This window comes from Schistocerca serialis, chromosome 10, assembly GCF_023864345.2.
Source record: "Schistocerca serialis cubense isolate TAMUIC-IGC-003099 chromosome 10, iqSchSeri2.2, whole genome shotgun sequence".
Taxonomy (NCBI): Eukaryota; Metazoa; Arthropoda; class Insecta; order Orthoptera; family Acrididae; genus Schistocerca; species Schistocerca serialis.
In genome coordinates, this window is record NC_064647.1 from 251,658,458 (window position 1) to 251,676,120 (window position 17,663).

The 17,663-nt window shown below is 42.8% G+C and overlaps 1 protein-coding gene across 1 annotated transcript in view; it reads right to left on the reverse strand.

Moving 5' to 3' along the window:
• LOC126424733 (pinopsin-like) overlaps positions 1-17,663 on the reverse strand; it is a 173,983-nt gene that overhangs the window by 155,110 nt on the left and 1,210 nt on the right. The gene's annotated exons all lie outside the window — the stretch shown is intronic.

Here is a 17,663-nt window from a genome sequence, read left to right on the forward strand (position 1 = left end):
TACGACCTAACGAAATACATGCTAAAAACTAACATCTATTTATTTTTGTTTTAAATATATATATCTGTGTGTGTGGTTATTCAGTGCAACTTGTAGAGTGTTGAATATGACTGTAAATGCCGTCGAGGAGGCGTCGAAAATTTTGGTGTTCAGGTCATTTGGGTTTTGGTTTAATCATTTTGTGGAGGGGTTCATGGACAAGTAGGTCGAAACAGGTTCGATGGCATTGTTGTTATTGTTATTATTCTCTGCTGGACTGCGGAATGATAACGTCAGTAGCTGTGGTTATATGTTAATTTCAACCATATTCTTGTTGTTGTTTTTTATTGTTGTTTCCAAAAAGTTATTTAGGTTATTCTGTTCTCCTTCAATTGCGAATTTTATATTTTTATATATCGTAGTGACGTCGGTGTGTCATTTTCACTTTTAGTTTGAGGCTCATCTATTAAATGGCGGATATCACCCATATACGTCAACCAATGTAATATGTTGTATTCTTTTACTACTGTATTTGTAAAAATGATCTGTTCAGTGTGATTTATAAAAATTACTTTCTAAGGCTTCTGAAACTGGGGACCCCACTGGCAATTACTCTCCTTTTAAATAAAATTCATTATTGAATTGGAAGTAATTTTGTTCAGTTATGAGCTTTATTTATTTATTTCATTACTCTGTTCATCACGGAGTTGATTGTGTGTTTCCAGGTTATTATCTAAGATGTTTCTGGGGCTGATATGTTGGAATACATGCTCTCTAAATCAAACGAGAGTAATATTGCTGATTCTGGGATTTTTATATCTTTTGTGTATTGTGTAAGCGTTTCAGTATTTTTAATGGTTCTCTCTTCATGTACTTTGGAATTTTCAGACTATAATTTTAACATGTATCCTGAAAGCTTGTAAGTGAGATTTTCCGAGATCCAGTATTGGTCTCAGAGGGAGGTTTGACTTGTGGATCTTTGGTAGGCTTTGGACTAGAGGAATTAATCTGTGTCGGCTTTCTTTTACCTGTGTTATCAGGATGATGTCTATATGTATCAGAGTGCTTTTTACGTTTGTCTGGAATCTGTTTGTTGGTTCTGATTTCAATTTTGTTATGTTACACTGTGTCTCAAATTCTTGTGTTTTTTCAATATATCGTTCCTTGTGTGTAAGTACGACTGTGTTCACAGTGTCTACTTTTGAAATGGTGACGTTTTAATTTTCAAATATTGTCCTATGTTCTCTGTGTTACTGAATCTGTGTTCTAGTATTTTTTGTACTGTTGTGTTTCCATATTGGTTATTATATTATGGATTTTTTTACTAGTTCTCTATTAGTTAATGCAAAGTTAACATTGATGTTTTCTCTCTTATAGAAGAGAAGATAATTAGATTGCCTATATAAATTTCATCTACTTCTGAATTTACATTACATTGTAGTCCTTTCTCCAACAGCTGACTTTCTTTACTGTTCATTTGCGTGTCTGTAAGGTTCACTAATCTTAGGTGGAATTTGTGTTTAGAGTTATTGTGTCGTGATTGGAATTTCTTGAGTTGACTGACCTTTATTCTGTGAATAGTTTTCACTATTTGTACAGCAATTTTTGTGGGACTTTCAATCTTGTTGACCAGATGAGAGAAAACTGCCATTCTATTACAGATGTTTGCAAATTGTAAATGCATCTTATATAACTGATAGTATAGTTCTCGTTTAGTGGAATATATTGAATTGATTTCGAATTTTAACCACATTTTGTGGGCAGCTTGCGTTCCTTTTTGAGCGCTGGGTGAACTGTTTTTAATCTTTAAATTAATATATTTAGGTACAAAATCATTACAATTCCATATGGTGTTGGATTTTATGTGTTTTATGGTTTTATGAATGTTTTGGCGACTTCTTCTGTTTTTCTGGTATATATCACATAGAAATGCCTGGTATGGCGTAAATAAAAAAAAAATTGTTTGTGGCACCATCCACAGCAAGCACAGAAGTAGTAGTTTTGAAAATTAAAAACCACATTTTCTTGCTGTAATGTACTTTATTTCTCCCAGAGGTATTTCGCCTTTTATTTTAAGGCATCTTCAGTGGGATGTAAAATGAGACAGTATTGTTTTGATATGTGATATTTGTAGAGTATAAATATCTCTCTGTCTGTTGCAGATGACTGTCATGCAAATGAGTTTTCAGTTCGCGTCATACCAGGCATTTCCATGTGGTCTACACCAGAAATTCGGAACAAAATGGTTCAAATGGTTCTGAGCACTATGCGACTTAACTTCTGACGTCATCAGTCGCCTAGAACTTAGAACTAATTAAACCTAACTAACCTAAGGACATCACACACATCCATGCCTGAGGCAGGATTCGAACCTGCGACTGTAGCGGTCTCTCGGCTCCAGACTGTAGCGCCTAGAACCGCATGGCCACTCCGGCTGGCAATTCGTAACAAATCATCTGAACATTCATAAAAGCATACACCCCATAAATTTCAACACCACCTGCAAATTCAATGGTCTTGTACCTAAATGTATTAATTCAAAGATTAAAAAGACTTCAGTCAGCGCTATCAAAAAGCGATGCATGCTACCTAGATAATGTAGTTAAAAGTCAAACTAGATCCCTATTCTCTACTAAACAAAAACTATATTATGTGTTATACAAAAGAGATTTGCAACTTGCAAACATCATTAGTAATATGGCCTTTTCTCTCATCTGGTCAAAGAGGTCTAAAGACACACACAAACTGCTGTACCAAGGATGGAAACTGGTCATAAAAGGAGGATTAATCAACTTAAGAAACTTTAGTTACAGCACAATAACTCTAAACACAACCAACAAAATCACACATACTAATTCTACTCAAGTTTAGTGAACTGTACAGACACATAAATGAACAGTAAGAAAAGTCAACTGTTCAAGAAGGATTAAAATACAATGTAAATTCAGAAACAGTTGAAAATTACATAGCAAATCTAATCATAGAAGCAGGAAGGGTATTGGTAAGAGAAGATAGGAGAGATGACAGCAGCATCAATATTGGATTAACTAGAGAAGCAGCAAAAAAAAAAAAAAAAAAAAAAAATCCATAATATAATAACCAATATGGAAGCCCAACAATACAAAAGCATGGCAAACATAGAATTGGAAACACTGAGAGAAGTTAGGAAAAACATAGAAACTGAAAACGTCATCATTTCAGCAGTAGAGGGGGAGAATACAGTAGAACTTATGGACAAAGAACAGTACATTGAATAATCACAAGGATTTGCGTCACAAAGTAACGTTACAAAATTGAAATCAGAGCCAACAAAGATTCCAGACACTGAAAAATATAGACATCATGCTGGGTAACACAGAAAAAAGAAAGCTGACACAGATTAATCCCACTGCACCTGTCTTCCAACGCCAAAGATCCAGAATCTAAATCTCCCTTTGAGGCCAGTACTGGATTTCAGAAAATCTCTCACAAGCTTTCAGGATACATATTAAAATTAGATTCTGAAAATTTCAAAGTACAAACAGTACAGAGCTGATGCAACGCATAAAAGATATAAAAATCCCAGAGAGAGCAACACTATTTTCATTTGATGTAGGAAGCACGTATTCCAACATATCAGGGCCAGAAACAATAGATATCTTAGATGAAATCCTGAAAACACATAGTCTACTCCCCTCCTCCCTTTTTCCACGGAGCCAGGTGGCGCAGTGGTTAGACACTGGACTCGCATTCGGGAGGACGACGGTTCAATCCCGCGTCCGGCCATCCTGATTTAGGTTTTCCGTGATTTCCCTAAATCGCTCCAGGCAGATGCCGGGATGGTTCCTCTGAAAGGGCACGGCCGACTTCCTTCCCCATCCTTCCCTAATCCGATGAGACCGATGACCACGCTGTCTGGTCTCCTTCCCCAAACCAACCAACCATCCTCCCTTTTTCCTTGCGGTCAGCCAGCCACTACCATCTGCTATATTCTTTTACCTCTCTCTACCACTTTCTTGCTGGGTTGTCCATGTTTTACTGCTGGCGGCATGCTTCGTGCCACGCTTTGGTGTGGGTAGGCACATATTTTTCCAAGCTAGTTTCCTGTGTCTTACGTTCTGTTTTATCTTATTGATCTGAGTCTTTTCTTGACACCCGTCTCGATCTGTTACTGAGCGGGCGCTGAAGACATTGCCGTCGTGCACCCTTAAAACCCTCTCCATCCATACATCCATCCATCCATCCTTGATAAACAGATTAATGAACTACACTAATAAAGCTCATAACTGAACAAAATTCAATAATGAATTTTATTTAGCAAGGAGATGGATTACCAATTGGGTCCCCCGTTACAGAAGTCTTAGCAAATAATTTAGTGAACTACATTGAACAGATCATTTTCACAAAAACAGTTGCTAAAGAATACAACATGTTACATTCATTGAGGTATATGGATGACATCCGCTGTTGATGAGCCACAAGCAAAAATTGAAATATTACATACTGAGATCAAGAAGGTATATAAAAATACAAAACTCACATTTGAAATAGAAGAGAATAACCTAATTAACTTTCTGGGAATAACAATAAAAGACAAAACAATAAGCATATGTTTGAAATTTATCTTAAACCCACAACAACTGACGTTATCATTCCCCAGTCCTCAGACCATCCGTACACAGAGAAGCAAGCAGCACTTTGACACATGCTCCTTAGACTCAACACTGCGCCACTCAAAAAAGAAAACTACCAAAAAGAACTTGACATAATAATGCAAATAGCCTACCACAATTATTACAGTAGTAACAAAGACACAGAGCTAAAGAACAAAATTAAAAGTAAAATAAAAGCAGAAAAACAGAAAACCACTGGCAACAACACAGCAGAACCATACACATTCATAAACACTGAGTACCACAACGACTACACAAAATAATCAGGAAAACGTAAGACGTTAGTATTCAGCATACACTTCGTTATGTTGGTCACATGTACGTAAACAAACTAAACAGGATTAGACACACAGTGATCTCACAGTAGTTACGTCTTTAAATCGCTGTTTTCTGTCAAATATCTACAGGTAGTAACACAAAACTAATAGTACTGGGCAGCAATAAGGGCGAACAAAATGAAAACTGTGAAGAAAGAAGTTCAGAACATGAAAAGAACGTGAAGTTGTTGTGCGACCTCCAGAAAGAAAGCAGATTTAGGAAATGCAGGTGGGAGCCAAAAACGCGAGGAACTGTAAGTAATTACTTACTTACATAAAGAGAGCAAGACGTGACTTTTTTTGCAATCTCTAAATATCACATATCAAAACGAAACTGTATCATACCAGAGCCCACTGAAGATAATTACATTACAAGGCGAAACGCGTCTGGGAGAAATAAAATACACTTAAGCAAGAAAGGCGGTTTTTATTTACAAAACTAACCATTACTATACTTGTCTGAAGGATTTGTAACAGACAGAGACAATGTAAATCGCCCATGATTAAATTTTTATTTCTTTGTCAGTGTATGTCGTTTGAAACATTTATTTTCATGCCTTGTTATTATTCCATATTGTCTTAATATCCTTATAAAACCCCTTATGCCTACAAATTCCAAAACTGAAGGAAACGCAAAGAAAAAAAATGCAGAAAGCGACTGGAAACGGAAGGCAGGTTCTCCACTTCGCAGCCAGCTGACGTGGTCGCTACACCAGCAGCGCATTTGCAGAACAGCCCTTGCTTGCCTTATAAGTACATAAGGGGCAATCGAAAATGTTTATTTCCTCGATTGCCGGTAAAATATGCGTTTTTGGACCCCATATATGTTGATACATATGCGATATGTTCAGTTTTCAATTATTCATCGATCCCGCCAATTCTGACTCGGTTGCACGTCACAAGCTTGAGGGGTTGTGGAACCAAAATATCTCCACAGTCTGTGATGTTGCGCTGTGCACAAGTCCCGATCCGACAAATACAGGCCGAATCGGTTGGCTGGGTCTGAGGTCTTCCCTTTGCGAGTGTTACACGCCAATTATTTTGTCAAACTTCACCGATGAAATCAGGAAAATCCACTGGAAAAGCGCCGTCGTTCTCCATAATGACAATACTAGATCCACAGGGGAAGTACTAAGGAATGACGAGATACGTTTGAAGTTCTCTAACGCTATAGATACAGCAATAAGGAATAGCGCAGTAGGCAGTACAGTTGAAGAGGAATGGACGTCTCTAAAAAGGGCCATCACAGAAGTTGGGAAGGAAAACATAGGTACAAAGAAGGTAGCTGCGAAGAAACCATGGGTAACAGAAGAAATACTTCAGTTGATTGATGAAAGGAGGAAGTACAAACATGTTCCGGAAAAATCAGGAATACAGAAATACAAGTCGCTGAGGAATGAAATAAATAGGAAGTGCAGGGAAGCTAAGACGAAATGCCTGCAGGAAAAATGTGAAGACATCGAAAAAGATATGATTGTCGGAAAGACAGACTCAGCATACAGGAAAGTCAAAACAACCTTTGGTGACATTAACAGCAACGGTGGTAACATTAAGAGTGCAAGGGGAATTCCACTGTTAAATGCAGAGGAGAGAGCAAATAGGTGGAAAGAATACACTCCTGGAAATGGAAAAAAGAACACATTGACACCGGTGTGTCAGACCCACCATACTTGCTCCGGACACTGCGAGAGGGCTGTACAAGCAATGATCACACGCACGGCACAGCGGACACACCAGGAACCGCGGTGTTGGCCGTCGAATGGCGCTAGCTGCGCAGCATTTGTGCACCGCCGCCGTCAGTGTCAGCCAGTTTTCCGTGGCATACGGAGCTCCATCGCAGTCTTTAACACTGGTAGCGTGCCGCGACAGCGTGGACGTGAACCGTATATGCAGTTGACGGACTTTGAGCGAGAGCGTATAGTGGGCATGCGGGAGGCCGGGTGGACGTACCGCCGAATTGCTCAACACGTGGGGCGTGAGGTCTCCACAGTACATCGATGTTGTCGCCAGTGGTCGGCGGAAGGTGCACGTGCCCGTCGACATGGGACCGGACCGCAGCGACGCACGGATGCACGCCAAAACCGTAGGATCCTACGCAGTGCCGTAGGGGACCGCACCGCCACTTCTCAGCAAATTAGGGACACTGTTGCTCCTGGGGTATCGGCGAGGACCATTCGCAACCGTCTCCATGAAGCTGGGCTACGGTCCCACACACTGTTAGGCCGTCTTCCGCTCACGCCCCAACATCGTACAGCCCGCCTCCAGTGGTGTCGCGACAGGCGTGAATGGAGGGACAAATGGAGACGTGTCGTCTTCAGCGATGAGAGTCGCTTCTGCCTTGGTGCCAATGATGGTCGTATGCGTGTTTGGCGCCGTGCAGGTGAGCGCCACAATCACGACTGCATACGACCGAGGCACACAGGGCCAACACCCGGCATCATGGTGTGGGGAGCGATCTCCTACACTGGCCGTACACCACTGGTGATCGTCGAGGGGACACTGAATAGTGCACGGTACATCCAAACCGTCATCGAACCCATCGTTCTACCATTCCTAGACCGGCAAGGAAACTTGCTGTTCCAACAGGACAATGCACGTCCGCATGTATCCCGTGCCACCCAACATGCTCTAGAAGGTGTAAGTCAACTACCCTGGCCAGCAAGATCTCCGGATCTGTCCCCCATTGAGCATGTTTGGGACTGGATGAAGCGTCGTCTCACGCGGTCTGCACGTCCAGCACGAACGCTGGTCCAACTGAGGCGCCAGGTGGAAATGGCATGGCAAGCCGTTCCACAGGACTACATCCAGTATCTCTACGATCGTCTCCATGGGAGAATAGCAGCCTGCATTGCTGCGAAAGGTGGATATACACTGCACTAGTGCCGACATTGTGCATGCTCTGTTGCCTGTGTCTATGTGCCTGTGGTTCTGTCAGTGTGATCATGTGATGTATCTGACCCCAGGAATGTGTCAATAAAGTTTCCCCTTCCTGGGACAATGAATTCACGGTGTTCTTATTTCAATTTCCAGGAGTGTACATTGAAAGCCTCTATGAGGGTGAAGATTTGTCTGATGTAATAGAAGAAGAAACAGGAGCCGATTTAGAAGAGATAGAGGATTCAGTATTAGAATCGGAATTTAAAAGAGCTTTGGAGGACATACGGTCAAATAAGGCAGAAGGGATAGATAAAATTCCATCAGAATTTCTAAAATCATTGGGGGAAGTGGCAACAAAACGACTATTCACGTTGGTGTGTAGAATATATGAGTCTGGCGATATACCATCTGACTTTCGGAAAAGCATCATCCACACAATTCCGAAGATGGCAAGAGCTGACAAGTGCGAGAATTATCGCACAATCAGCTTAACAGCTGATGCATCGAAGCTGCTTACAAGAATAATATACAGAAGAATGGAAAAGAAAATTGAGAATGCGCTAGGTGACGATCAGTTTGGCTTTAGGAAAAGTAAAGGGACGAGAGAGGCAATTCTGACGTTACGGCTAATAATGGAAGCAAGGCTAAAGAAAAATCAAGACACTTTCATAGAATTTGTCGACCTGGAAACAGCGTTCGACAATATAAAATGGTGCAAGCTGTTCGAGATTCTGAAAAAAGTAGGTGTAAGCTATAGGGAGAGACGGGTCATATACAATATGTACAACAACCAAGAGGGAATAATAAGAGTGGACGATCAGGAACGTATTAAGAAAGGTGTAAGACAAGGCTGTAGCCTTTCGCCCCTACTCTTCAATCTGTACATCGAGGAAGCAATGATGGAAATAAAAGAAAGGTTCAGGAATGGAATTAAAATACAAGGTGAAAGGATATCAATGATACGATTCGCTGATGACATTGCTATCCTGAGTGAAAGTGAAGAAGAATTAAATGAACTGCTGAACGGAATGAACAGTCTAATGAGTACACAGTATGGTTTGAGAGTAAATCGGAGAAAGACGAAGGTAATGAGAAGTAGTAGAAGTGAGAACAGCGAGAAAATTAACATCAGGATTGATGGTCACGAAGTCAATGAAGTTAAGGAATTCTGCTACCTAGGCAGTAAAATAACCAATGATGGACGGAGCAAGGAGGACATCAAAAGCAGACTCGCTATGGCAAAAAAGGCATTTCTGGCCAAGAGAAGTCTACTAATATCAAATACCGGCCTTAATTTGAGGAAGAAATTTCTGAGGATGTACGTCTGGAGTACAGCATTGTATGGTAGTGAAACATGGACTGTGGGAAAACCGGAACAGAAGAGAATCGAAGCATTTGAGGTGTGGTGCTATAGACGAATGTTGAAAATTAGGTGGACTGATAAGGTAAGGAATGAGGAGGTTCTACGCAGAATCGGAGAGGAAAGGAATATGTAGAAAACACTGACAAGGACAAGGGACAGGATGATAGGACATCTGCTAAGACATGAGGGAATGACTTCCATGGTACTAGAGGGAGCTGTAGAGAGCAAAAACTGTAGAAGAAGACAGAGATTGGAATACGTCAAGCAAATAATTGAGGACGTAGGTTGCAAGTGCTACTCTGAGATGAAGAGGTTAGCACAGGAAAGGAATTCGTGGCGGGCCGCATCAAACCAGTCAGTAAACTGATGACCAAAAAAAAAAAAAAAAGGGGATGAAAAAGAGTTGATTGTCTGAAGCAGAGGAACATCGGAGTAATTAATGTCTCGCAGCCCACAACTCACTTATCACGCAACGACTCCCCCCTGTTCTGTCACGCAGTGTTTCGGCTGCACAGTAGCTTTCATCACTTCCAGAAGCTGGCGAATCCGTCAAAAACAATGTTTTATTAGAATAGTTCATAACGTATATAAAAGTGTATATCGTTAAAGGAGAAAATTTTGTGATACAGTAGAACGATTGTACCAAACAAAATGATTTTCTATCAGTATTTTTTTGGTACTTTTTCGTAGCTGACGAACACTTACAACATCCACGTGAACATTTATTTTCACTACACTTCTTCCCACATTCACCTTATCAGTACAAAATCTCGTGTTTTGAACAAACGACGTGGTTCTGAAGAGCGAGGTCCGCCATGGCGGTGTTATTTTTTCCAGAAGCATCCTGCAGCAGAATAACAAAGACTGCGGCTTCGGCCGCTATCTCTTCGCGTATATTGTTTTACTCTCGCACAACACGCATCGGTTTTTAGGGTAACGTTTTAAAATTTCCTGAACCACACACCTCTCTCAAGTTGTTGAGAAAGCTGTGAAACGAGAGAGTGTGCTTTATAATTACGACAACGGGTACGTATATAGCCACTGATGACGTGTTTTCTGCTGTGTTCCTGCTTGCGAAACTTTTTATTAAAATCACAGGTTGTGGTTAAGGTAATGTGTTTTTACTGCAGGAAATGCTTATTCGAAATACTCGCCTTCGACACCAATGTTTTCTGGGAATACTGAGGACCAGTTACAAAATTCATAAATTATGCTTGCGGCTTTGAATTTTCCCCAGCCATCCGTTAGTTCGGCGATGCTGCCGTTCAAAAAGGAAGAGAAAGCAATGTCTTCGACGACGGGGTCATTAGGCCCGCGCTCATACTGAATAGTGGTCACGTCCTTCTCAGAGGAACCAAGCAGGCATTCACCTTAAGTAATTCAGGAAAAGCGACGGGAAACCTATGTCTGTCTGACAGGGTAGGGATTAGCACAAAAAAAAAATCTGTCACTGTTTTTGCAGATTCTTAACAATCGTCCGTAGCCGACGAACATTTACAACCAGCTCAATCTTATGGCCACTTGCATCGTCCGTGTTAATATTTATTTTCGCTGCATTCCTTCCCTCATTCAGTATGAGAACTGTTCGGGAATGTGACTCTACTGTCTTACCACCGGCCACTTCGCGCGCTATACTTAAAAGCGATAACAGAAAACAGAACGGGAATTGAAGAGGAAACAACTTCCATTTTCTTCCCACTGACTGACAGAAACAGTGAAAACGTTTGGTCCCCAGACTAACGGTCAGCAATGAACATCTTCAGACACGTTTTGATATATTATCCCTAAATAACAAAGTCATAGTGGTAGTGGTGCAAAATATACACAAAATCAGCATAGCATCGTCACACATATTTAAAATGTGATGTAAACTAGATCCACAGTTGTGGCAGCGTCATACTGTCTCTCTCGATACTGGTCATAACAAACCAAGTAAGTCTTCGAATGAAGCACCCCAGTAACAGATTCACGGTATCGAGATACTGATGGCTCTGTACGCTAATATCGATACATCTGGTTGTCTACGCATGAAGTGCATATGGGGCCTGAAGAGGGCATATTGTATTGCTGACGCTGGTAAATAGAGACGCCGTGTGGCTAGGGCCTCCCGTCAGGTAGACCGGTCTCCTGGTGCAAGTCTTTTGAGTTGGCGCCACTTCCGCGACTTGCGCGTCGATGGGGATGAGGTGATGATGATGATGATGATGATGAAGACAACACCCAGTCCCTGAGCGGAGAAAATCTCCGACCCAGCCGGGAATCGATCCCGGGCCCCTTGGCATAACATTCCCGTCGTGCTGACCACTCAGCAATTTTTAAGCAACATCTACGGAAATTGGTTCCTCGATCAAATAAAGAAATACGTGTTTCAGAATTTTTGGAAATTTAACCCCTATGGGTGTGAAATAGTGGGTTAAAGTTCTTTTGAAAATAAATTACTCTTAAAGAACTATCAAAGCATTTTAAAGCTGCATTGTATTTCACTTCTCGCTTCAGTGTTTTTGGAAATTCAGTTCCACGACGGAGTGAAATTATGTATGAAGTGTTTTATGAAATTATTTTACTATGAAAGAATTTTCAAAACAAAATAAATGGAAATTTGTATTTGGGTTCTCTGTTAGAAATAAAAAATACATATTTCATTGTTTCAGGAAGTGAAACACTGAAGACGGTAAAACAGGGGATGAAAAACTTTAAGGAAATATTTCGTTATGTTAAAAATATTTAAAGCTAAATTTATGAAAATTGGCATTTGACTTCTCGGTCAGATGTAAGGAAATATATGTTAGGTGATGGAAGTTTCTATGGAAATATCGCCACAAGACAGTTGCGGATACATGTGGGAATTCGATATCCGTTGTGGAATAGCAGCATTTGATTAGGATTCTACTATGGAATCTGAACAGTCCGAAAGTTTGCAATCGTGCCCATTCGCAGATAAATTACGCGAAATACTGGCACAGAAGCCAGCGTCGTCATAGGTCCGCCAGCTGGACAGGTGTCTCTCGTACCTGGTATGCCAATCACTCCAACCGATTTAACCGTTCATTCTAAGCGGCTTCAATCCCTAATGAGGGTTTCGTTTGCAGTAACAATGAAGGCGGGCGAAGGTTGGAGAGGAGGAGGTGGAGGCAGGAGAGGAGATAGACAGAGAGGGTGGGAGGAAATGAGGAAATGAACATTGAGAAGGGGAAGGGGAAGAGTGAGTGAGTGAGTGAGAGAGAGAGAGAGCGAGAGATTAGAACGTATATCGAATTCCCACATGTACCGCGAAGCATTGCCAGGCTTGCTGGTAACAGTAATAATGAGCGGAAGTAGCAGTAACGCTAGTATTGGCGCTATTCTTTATTAGCTAGCTCTTTTATAAACATTTTTATTATTGTAATTAGATATATTCACATCATTTTTAACTCTGTTAATATCAGCTTATTGGTAGTTATTATTTTAAAAATTATATAATACGCGATGTACAATACCCATGTCCAATGAAAGAGAGGGTCAATAGGTTCTATGTGATCACATTAATTGAATAAATAAACAAAAATATGTATAACAGGAGCTGGTATAAGAGTATAGCTGGCAGGCTGATTGGATAAGATTCGTTTAGAAGCAAGTGGGATATTTTGTTAGGTAGATAATGCAGATTCTGTGTGTCGTTCGCGACTTTCCTACAGAAACGACGTGGTAATGAAATTGCAGACTGCTTCTAAAGATTTGATTCAGTGTGTGTGTGTGTGTGTGAGCGCTCGCGCGCGCCTGCGACAACATGCTGGTCATTGCTACACTACTGAAAGGTTGAACACATTAGTCTCCGACTCTACTGGTGAAACGTGCACCATTTCAACACTGTACTCTCGAGGTGTTTCAGTGCCACACTAGCAAATTTGAGGGGCCTTTAAGGCACCGACAGAGGGGTCTGACATTACGGAACACTTCCATTTCTACACATGAAATGTATTCGCAGTTGCGGAGAATAAGGACAACCACCAACTGTCTAATGGAGTGACGACAATGAAAACTTGTGCCGGGCCGGGATTCGAACCTCGACTTCCCGCTTTTGGCGAGGGTCCGCCTTCCCATTGGGCTACCTGAGGGCGCTTCACGGCCAGATCCAAACTTCCGTATGCCGTCAACCACGTGCCTGCAATCTGCACTCTTACATCCGTTATCTTTATTCCTGTACAGGGGAGATATTTTAATTGAAACTTGCCTGATGTCGGCGGATCAATACGGTACTGGATCATACTTCTGAATAACATAGGCGCTGAAATATGGTATCGTAAATCTTCTTATTCCTGTCTGGCATTTAAGGGTTATGGAAGTAAGTTGCATTATTTATGGTACGAACCGAGCCAACTCGCAGTTCTCCATCGACGTCCGCACTGTTGAAACGATTGTCTAAAAGTCTCTGGGATTAGTCTAGTCTCTATGCCGCCACTGCATAGCATAGTGAATTCCTACATTTAAACTGGTTCTTGAAACTTCGTTGAGTGAGCTTCCAAGGGGCAGTCGGTGACGATTCGAAGCGTCTGCTCCTTCATTTTTGTGAGCACCTCCCGTGACACAGATGTGTCAGCATTCGTGCTGCCGTTCTTTGTTATTACCTGCAGTTCTGCTTTTAAACCTATAGCCTGCCTCGCCAGATACTATCTCTGCATTTAGGATGAATTAAGAAACCTTTGAAGAGCTCCATGAAACCTTTCAGGTAAAGAGTTACTCTACGTCCTGATGAGGCTAGCCATGGAAGGAGCGACGTAATATCGAAAAATGTCGTGATAAAGGAGTTCCGCAGTGATCCTACAACAAGTAAACGCGATGTCAGCGGTATCTCTCCCTCTGTCCCTCCTCCTACTCCTGCTCTCTCCCTCCCTCACTCTCTCTCTCTCTTTCTGTCTCTCTCTCTCTATCAAAAAACAGACAGAAAAAATGGTGTAAAACGGCAACATAATGTGTTCCGCTGGCATTTTTGCCTGAGGGTGGTATGCGATTTCGCAACTGTCAAGGTGCAGGGTTGGCCTGGATACGAGACTCGTTGATTTTGCGAAGGAAGCGAGTTGCTGGTTACGAGAGTTCTGATGGGAGTGTTTTCTGATTCGGGTCAACCTGACGTTAAAGACTTCCGTCTACTGGCAACTTTCTGACACCATTGCTGTCTCAAACTGATCCGGTCGCGGGATGTCTGCTTCGTAGTCCGGTAAATTCTTGTCACCTCACAATACTTCTCCCTAGTAATTTCTTCTTTTTTTCCACTGTACCTTTGATAGCTATTCTCAGAATTCCTTTTCCTCGCAGTATACTCCATTTGACCAAAAGCATTCGAAATCATATTACTGGACGTTAATATGGGGTGTGTGTCCATTCTTCGCCTTTAAGGTGGCTTGAGTTCTCATGGGGACACTTTCAGTTAGGTTTCTGAATGTCAGTGGAACAACGGATGCCCATTTTTCCTCGAGAGCCGAAAACGGAGAAGGTAATGGTGCTGGACGCAGTGGTCTGGAACAAAGTCGACGTTCTAACTCACCCTGCAGGTGTTCCATTGGACTCAGCTCGAGACTCTGAGCAGGCCAGTTCATTTCAGAAAAGCATCTGTTCACAAACCACTGCCTCAGTGTGGCTGCTTCACGTCGGGGTTGACTGTCATGCTGATACAATCATTGTCTCCGAACTGTTCCTCCATTGTACACATATCACAGTCCTGTAATGTGGGATCTTATCTTTCCGAATTAGGGTTTTCTTGGGCACAAAAAGAAGACCATACGCTAACCACGAAAAATAGCTCCCATACCGTAACATCCCCTCCTCCCTTCCTTACTGTTAGCACTGGACATGATGGCAGGTAACGATCTCCAGACATTCGCCAAATCGAAACACTTCAATCGGATTGCCACGGGGTGCAGTTCATTAATCACTTGAAATCACTAGATCCCCATCATCGACCGTCCAGTGGTTTCGATCTTTACACCACCTCAAGCGTTACTTAGCGTCCTCCAACTGAAGTCTGACTTATGAGGAACTGCTCGACCATCAGGCACTGAACTGCTCGCAGCACTTTAGAACTTGCGAATGATTTCTTAAGCTTATTTCGTTCGACTTTTTTCCAGCCACCCTCCGCGATGCTCGATGACCGCTGCCCGCCAGTACGTGAGGACTGCGTGGTCTCGGTTCAGCTGCGGCTGTCCCCTCGCGCTTCCTCCACACAGTCGCATCACCAGCAGTGGACGTGGTCCCCTTAATGACGGGAGAAACGTGTCAGACGGATTTGTTACTCAGACGTCGCCCAGCCACCAGTCCACACTGAGCTCTCCTGACCAACTTATTCTGCTGACAGAGCGATGTGGCGCAGTGGTCGGCACAGTGAACTCGCAGCCGGGAGGACGACGGTTCAAACACGCATCTGGCCATTCTGATTTACGTTTTGCGTGATTTCTCTAAATCGCATTATGAAAGTGCCCAGATGGTTCCTTTCAAAGGGCACGGCCGATTTCCTTCTCCATCCTTCCCTAATCCGAGCTTGTGCTCCGTCTCTGATGGCCTCTTTGTCGACTGGACGTTAAACAGTAATCTCCTCCTCCCCCTCCTCCTCCAGTTCTGCTGCCACTGTTTCTCCACAGATGACGCCACACTCCACACCTCTCGTGACATCTAGTGGTCAGTTCCGAATTACATGTTGGTGTCCGGATACTTCTGACGAGGTAGGCTGTGTTCTACACCTTTCGAATTTTTTTAACCAGCTTTACGAGAGTTCTTTGTTCCTTTACCCTTTGCCGTACTGGAGTGTACTCCATCCACCCATCTTATTCTGTCCATTCTCCTGCAATCACACATTTCAAATTCGTCAGTTTAGTCTCTGTCGCTCTCCTTCAATGTCGATCTATTCGCAGTCGTACGAGGAAACACTTCCGCAAGACGCCTTTTGAGTATGAGATGGAAAGGATGGGAATGAGGACACCGAACCAAGCTGATGACAAGAGCTTCGTCGGCCGGAGTGGCCGTGCGGTTCTAGGCGCTACAGTCTGTGGTGTATGACGGATCGTCACTCGCAAAGAAGTAGACATATTGTGCAGAAAAAAATTCCTGTTCCAGTTTTCGTTTCGCCAACGGTTAAGTGAGTAATTAACGCCCAACTTTTCTGTTCGTGTCAATTTTGTTAGGAAACCGACTGTGGACGCAAGAGGGGGACACGTGGATACGCTTGCCCGTGCTCTTCCGTCAGTCATTACTGGAAAGTTTCGTGCAGTTTGTGATCAACGTGCCTCGTTTAGGTGAGTCAGCTCTAGGAAATCTCTAGAGTGTAATTATTTTACGCAGCAGTTAGTTTTGTGTTCTTCTGACTTGTCGTTTGCGACGTGGAAACAGGTGGCAATAGCTTTTGTCGATATTTGTTTGTGTGGTGCGTAACTTTTTGATTTCTTTCAGAAAAGCTTTCTCGACAACCTCTAGTAGAGCGTCATACAAACTTCGTGGCACTGCGCCACACAGCGAGAGCAACAGAAATTCAGCGTTCCATATGCTTTGCGGAAGAATTTCCCACCCTATGCGAACGAAGCTTCCTGGATGTGCCTCCAGGGGCGCTGCAGGCGACTGTGACAGATGGCGGCCGGAAGGGGGAGCGACGTCTGAGCAGGGGAAGAAAAGAACAAGGAGGAGAGAGAGGGAGAGAGAGAGAGAGAGAGAAGACGACGTATTCATTTCCGCCATCATCTCCTTGGAATGTGGAGAAAAGTTAGTGCTGCAGTTCAGAGAACAGTCAGAAAGTGCGCGGTTCGCTGAGGCCAAGGTTGCAGGTTAGAGTTGTGGTGCGGCACTCAGTCTTAATGTTCCAACCCAGCGCAGACTCCTCAGCAGAGTGGCGGAAAAGTTCTTCTCAAATATTGCGTGAATTTCGTTTTCCACTTGACTTGTAACCGATTACTTTGGACAAAGTGATATGTTATTCCCTAGATCACTGTAACCGATGAAGGGTAGTCGTTGCTTTGGCTAAGCAACTTGTTCTGTTAGTACGCAAGTCTTTGGATTAGGCCCACATATTGTGCGGCTAATTTCTGTCTTCTTTCTCACACTTCTTAAGGGGGGAGTGGGCGCAGCGCATCCGCAAGGCGCCTGAGGTACGCCCGCACCTGGAGACACCTGCTCCCTTCTGGAAGTCCGCGGGGGGGGGGGGGGGGGGGAGGAACAAGTACCATGACGTCTCTGGTCAAGAGAAAGTCAGAGCTGAGTTAAAGACCGAAAACAGTAAAGAGCGAGACGTATTGGGAGCTTTGTAAACTTCTATGCTTTCCTGAGTTGTAATGTGGAATGTACGGTTGGTAACGGAGGTATAATATACGAGGTATGAAGAAGCAGAACTTGAAATCATTTTTGTGCCGTTTGGTGTCTGGGATTGTTTGCATCTGGCACGGACATTACATCTTGGAAGATGAGTCTATTGGTTGAAGATTTAGCAACACAATTGTCTGATGAGTTGTTTTCAACACA